The sequence below is a fragment of the Lepidochelys kempii genome, chromosome 25 (assembly GCF_965140265.1).
Source record: "Lepidochelys kempii isolate rLepKem1 chromosome 25, rLepKem1.hap2, whole genome shotgun sequence".
Classification (NCBI taxonomy): Eukaryota; Metazoa; Chordata; order Testudines; family Cheloniidae; genus Lepidochelys; species Lepidochelys kempii.
The window spans coordinates 15,458,695-15,465,012 of record NC_133280.1 but is presented as its reverse complement, the minus strand read 5'-3'; the positions used below and the strand labels follow the sequence as shown (position 1 = coordinate 15,465,012).

At 46.8% G+C, this 6,318-nt stretch overlaps 1 protein-coding gene across 1 annotated transcript in view; it reads left to right on the top strand.

The window, feature by feature from the left end:
• CRTC1 (CREB regulated transcription coactivator 1) overlaps nt 1-6,318 on the top strand; it is a 134,653-nt gene that overhangs the window by 109,955 nt on the left and 18,380 nt on the right. The window lies entirely within an intron of this gene.

The following is a 6,318-nucleotide window of genomic DNA, read 5'->3' as shown; positions in this document are numbered from 1 at the left end:
TTTCTTTCTAGCGTCGCTCACAAGAACACATCAGCTTACAGTGAACGTGGGCTTACCTAGAGCTTTATCCAAAGTCCTTTGGACTTCCTAAAGACAGTTCTACCACTTGGGCTCAGCTGCTGTTGTTATTATTGCATCCTCTTCCAGCCATTAGAGGACAAAACCATCACATACGTCTCCCATTCAGCGGCTTTCCAGGGGGCGCAGGCTCAGCACAGACTATTACAGTAGCCAGAGGCTGAGCTGCAACAGAATATTTGAGGGGCTGCAGTGACCAAAGGTCTGAACCTGTCAGAAGGTGAAGTGTCCATGTCACACAAACCACCAACACAAGCAGTGCTAGCTGGCCTCCTTGTTAGCCAGCTTACAGAAGAGGCCAGAACTTAAACAGGCCATGGAGACTTACGCTTTTGCCCTCACCCAAGAGGGGCTCCTCTGGGGAATGAAGCATATTGGCAGGGTGGTGGGAGGGAGAGCTCTTTCTGCTGCTCCCTTTGCTGGTCCAGCTGTGTGGATAATTGATTCTCAATCCAGCACCTAATTCACCACACAGCAAACACAGGAGGACTCAAAAATCCACTTACAAGGCAGCTTTGAGATGACCCTGCCCATATGGGGATTGGGGCAGGAGCCTCTCGGCGTCATCAGAATAAGAGGAAGTTATGGGTACAACTGCGGCCCACACAGGAAGATTATCAGGAGTGACGACAGCCAGCCGGCGCTGCTCCTTACTCTGTGCACTCTCACAGTCGGATTGTGAACTCTGACTTGCTGCAGCTGTGCTCTGGTGGCTTCTACGTGGGTGGAGCAGCAGGACTTACAGCAGGACCTTGGGATGCTCATCTGAAACTTTTGGTAAGGTCTGAAGACAGAACGACCATGTAGCCTGTGTGCTACAGAGTGGGAGATGAGGCGATATGGAGGGACCCCACTGGCAAAAGTGCAGGGGAGCGTTCAGCAAAGGTGGTGGTCCAGCAGCTGTTAATTTTATGTTCCATGAATGGTGGAACAGGAAGTTTTTACTTTGTTGAGCCAGCCCACAGTTGTATTCAAAATATAGTAATTTGCAGCTGTTAAGCAGCCTTTATATGACTCTTAACTTGTCTGAAACGCACAAGAGTCATCTTCAGCCAAGTGGGGCTGGCTACAGTTGGGTCAGGAACCCCTAGGAATGCTAACGATGCCAATTTTATTTGCTGTAAATAAAAGTTCAGCTTGAATTGAAAATAACTGCCACTTCCCACCCATACTGGAATTTTCATCATTCTTTCCAGCACCTTCATGGCAAACCAAAGCAAAACCATTGTGATTGACAGATCTTCACTAACAACCCACACCGCCTCTCTCGGGGGCCGCTCACTGGGGAAGCCAGCCCTACCTTTTTTTTTTTTTAAGCCAAAAAATTTCAGTGAACTAAATTCTGTCAAAGATGCTGGACTGAGAGCCCTAAAGACAAAGTCCTCTGCCCCAAGAACACCTATCGCTTGGGCAGAAGCCATGCAGGCTTTCCACACGTTATCCCCCCAGCTAACATCCCTCCATCCTGCTTTGGAAAGACCCCTTGCTAAGGGGCAAGAGAGTTGTTAGAATCATAGAATCATAGAATCATAGAATATCAGGGTTGGAAGGGACCCCAGAAGGTCATCTAGTCCAACCCCCTGCTCAAAGCAGGACCAATTCCCAGTTAAATAATCCCAGCCAGGGCTTTGTCAAGCCTGACCTTAAAAACCTCTAAGGAAGGAGATTCTACCACCTCCCTAGGTAACGCATTCCAGTGTTTCACCACCCTCTTAGTGAAAAAGTTTTTCCTAATATCCAATCTAAACCTCCCCCACTGCAACTTGAGACCATTACTCCTCATTCTGTCATCTGCTACCATTGAGAACAGTCTAGAGCCATCCTCTTTGGAACCCCCTTTCAGGTAGTTGAAAGCAGCTATCAAATCCCCCCTCATTCTTCTCTTCTGCAGGCTAAACAATCCCAGCTCCCTCAGCCTCTCCTCATAACTCATGTGTTCCAGTCCCCTAATCATTTTTGTTGCCCTTCGCTGGACTCTCTCCAATTTATCCACATCCTTCTTGTAGTGTGGGGCCCAAAACTGGACACAGTACTCCAGATGAGGCCTCACCAATGTCGAATAGAGGGAAACGATCACGTCCCTCGATCTGCTCGCTATGCCCCTACTTATACATCCCAAAATGCCATTGGCCTTCTTGGCAACAAGGGCACACTGCTGACTCATATCCAGCTTCTCGTCCACTGTCACCCCTAGGTCCTTTTCTGCAGAACTGCTGCCTAGCCATTCGGTCCCTAGTCTGTAGCTGTGCATTGGGTTCTTCCGTCCTAAGTGCAGGACCCTGCACTTATCCTTATTGAACCTCATCAGATTCCTTTTGGCCCAATCTTCCAATTGGTCTAGGTCCTTCTGTATCCTATCCCTCCCCTCCAGCGTATCTACCACTCCTCCCAGTTTAGTATCATCCGCAAATTTGCTGAGAGTGCAATCCACACCATCCTCCAGATCATTTATGAAGATATTGAATAAAACCGGCCCCAGGACCGACCCTTGGGGCACTCCACTTGATACCGGCTGCCAACTAGACATGGAGCCATTGATCACTACCCGTTGAGCCCGACAATTTAGCCAGCTTTCTACCCACCTTATAGTGCATTCATCCAGCCCATACTTCCTTAACTTGCTGACAAGAATACTATGGGAGACCGTGTCAAAAGCCCATTGTTCAGTGTCTGTGGCCCATTCAGCCTATGGCCTTTCTGCTAGATGGCCAAATAGGGACCCTTTAGTGCCACTTCTGGTGGTGGCAGTATTTGATGGGAAGCACGTTACTTCGACAGAAGCCCAAAGGCTCATTATGCCAGGACCACCGCCGACTCTCCAAAATAGCTGTTTGGTTCAAGGAAGAAAAGCGTGAAACGGGAGAGACGTAACCCACATGGAATGAGGAGCACGCACAAGGGTCCCTTGTGAGCAAAGCCCAGCAGGAATTCACATTGGAGAATTTGCTTAACATGGAGAAGTGTCTGTACCTGTATAGCCACAGAGCAGCCACTCAAAACCGCAGCATTACAAAAATAAAACCTGGGCCCACCCCGTCCAAAGCAAATAAAATGTGCCTGTGCAGTAATAACATTTTCGGCCATCCAAGTGAGGCATTGCTTAATGTATCAGAGCAATAAAAATCCTTAAGGGCTGACGCCCCATAAACAGGAGTTTGGAAGCCATGGCGCACACAGTGCTGCTCAGGCCCCTCTCCTAGCCATGCCCAGACAAGGGCAAAGCAGGTCACATGCTGCCCTTCGAAAACTAGATAAGAAAAAGTACAGGAAGCTAGAGCAAGTGGTTAGACCAATGAAGCTGCCCTGGAAATTGTTCCCTTGGAATTAATAAGGGGTTTATTTTCTTGCACTGTTAGTTTTGCAATTTTGCAAAATTTGTTAGTTTTGCAAAATTTCAGAAACCAAAAAGAAAAGTCTGCCTCATGTCTCCTCTCCAAACCAGATGTTTGCCAACCTATGGTGAATGGACATGTGAAATGATACAGCCCCTAAGCAGAAAGGGAGCAGCACCCAGAGCCATGCAGAGTCGGGGGAGGGAACCTCAGCAGCAATCCGGACCCCTTTGCTTTGGACTCGGCATTTGTACACAAACACCTCTCTGCCATGGCTACCCAGTGCCTCACCTAGGGTTACTGGAGCCTGCTGACCACACTGTTGTGTAAAACCCTCACGACTTTCTCATACTGTGCAATGATTTAACAAACCTGTGAAACCACAAAACAGTAGATGTTAATTCACTTCCTTCAGTGTTCGTCTGTGGACTGAAAACAAAACCTAAAAATAACACTGGGAGGGAGAAAACCAAATGCAATCCTGGGGTGGAGGGCATCTGGGACAGGCTCATGGGACACCAGGAACAAGCCAAGCTGCCTCCTTCCAGGAAGTGAGCCCATTCACACAAGATGAAGTCATGGAAGCACTAACAATAATCGGGGCTACCACCTGTGACCCGTGCCACTGCTGGCTGGTAAAGGAGCAGAGAACATCTGGGGCGCCCACTAACAGAGCCCAGCCCCATGTCTTCCTTTACCTCCCGTCCCATAGGACGCAATAGTCTAATACCAGTGAAGCCATCAGTAGACCCTGGAGACCTCGTTAATTCGCCCAGTGTGGAACATTACCTTTCTAAGCTAGATAATAGGGAATTTAGCAGCACACACACCCTAATCTGTCCATTTTAAATCCCACCTGTGGAGGAGAGAGAGAATGATTGTTACTTGGGCTCAGATAGTATGGTTCTGGGGAGCCACAGAAGTACAGCAAGAGGGGCCGATGTGTCAGGTGGGGCAGCCATGAGACATCAGGACAGCATTTTCACTACACACCAATCCCCTGCCGACATACTGCGGTGGAGGATCCAGCTCTCAGGGCTGGAAGGAAAGGGCAGTCTGCACTGCCCATTCGATCCTCTGCCTCTGTGCCAAGACTGCTAACTGTGATGTCTCTTTCTGGGACTTGGACAGCTTTCTGCAAGGAGCCAGACCAAGACCCTGAGACTGCGCGACTATGTCTGATGGGCATTTTAGAAACAGGCACTTTCCCCACTTGCAATTCATTTTGTGCACATGAGATGTGGCAGCTGTCAGTCCCCCAGCTACCTGGTCTAGGATGGAACTCGAAACCCAGAGGGGGTTTCCCCATCACCAATCCCTTGTAGGCCTCATTCCTAGTGCATATAGATATACGCCAAACTATGTTTTATTCTACAGAACAAAGCCAAAATCCCCACACCATTTTTAAAAATATATACATATTATACAGAATTTTTCAGCAAGATACAGAAGATGCATCTCCAAAGCAACAGGCCTGGAATATTCCCCTTGAGTGCATTGCTTAGGTACCACGTTTGAAATCTGAGCCTGAGTTGCCTCTCACTGACACCACCATAAATCGCAAGTCACCCCAATGAAGCCCATAGAGATATTGCAGCGTAAGGGGAACACTAGGCTCTTGGCACGTGCAAGTAGATTCGAACGTGCTAAACTCTGAATGCAGAAAAGCTCAGTGATGGCACATTAATCTCTGTCTATTTCTCTACAGGTGGGTAAACCAGTACAATTCAGAATGATGACAGACGGAAGGATTCCGAATATGCAGGGCAAAGCCTATTAAATACAGATAAAACCTCATCCCTTTTCTAGATAGATCTCTATGTAACATGGGGACACAGACATTTTATGTTTTTAGCCTTTCCTTTGGAAGTTACAGGTCACTTTTTTCTTCCAGAACAGCTTCTGGAAGTCATTTCCACTCTCATTCATAGTAGGAGTATACACATGCGGAGGAAAATAGTGAGGGGTTCCTACATGTCTGTCTGGAGTTTAGCAAGCACACAGTGTCCCCACAGGGTGAGATCATTCCTACTCATATTTTCCTTGGCCTCACCCTGCACCTTTCTTTATTTGGGTCAGAGAGATAGAAATCTCGCTACAGCCAACATTCCCACAGCTTAAATACACAGCAGACTAGAAAGCGTGCAAACAGAGCTTATAAGGGCCGTATTAAAAGTTGCTGACCTACCTTAAGCTTGTTTTGATTTAATGGGAAAAGGTCTTCCCAATTTCCAGGGGCTTGTTTTAATATTGGTGAGACAAAAATGAAGAGGAGCCAATGTTTATGTAGGCCCTAGTATAACAATATTTTGTTCCCTGTGCAGTGGCTGAACTTAGTGCACACCTTGTCCCCAGAGCTGCACTGACGACATCAGCGAGGCTACTGCACAAACAACAAAACAAGAAAAAGTTCATGTCGATTTGAAGTTCAATTAAAAACACAGAGGATGGAAAATATTCAGTGAAGGACAAAGTCAGAAGGAAAAATAAGTGATTTTTCAAACCTATAAGGGTGGACTACTTATAAACAAAGAAGAGTAAAATAAACACTCCTAACCTTTAGAATAGTATTTTTACGAAGTACTTGACAATGTGCTTTATAAACTGGTGATCATATTAAGGACAATCCTAGGCTCTTGCAGAATACATGGAGATTTCTGTTCATGGAGATTTTATACGTGCAGTATATAAAATGGAGCCGAGCAGTCGTCGTAGCAGTTAAGGATAGACGAAGAGACCTACACGTCTCCATCAAATGCAAGACAGTCTGCCCAATAGAGGATGCAATACCTGGCACTTAAATAGGCCACTTTCATCCATGGATTTAAGTGCCATATGAAGACGGATATTTTCCCCATTTTACAGATGGTGAAACTCCAGCACAGAGAGGTAAGGTGACTTATCTAAA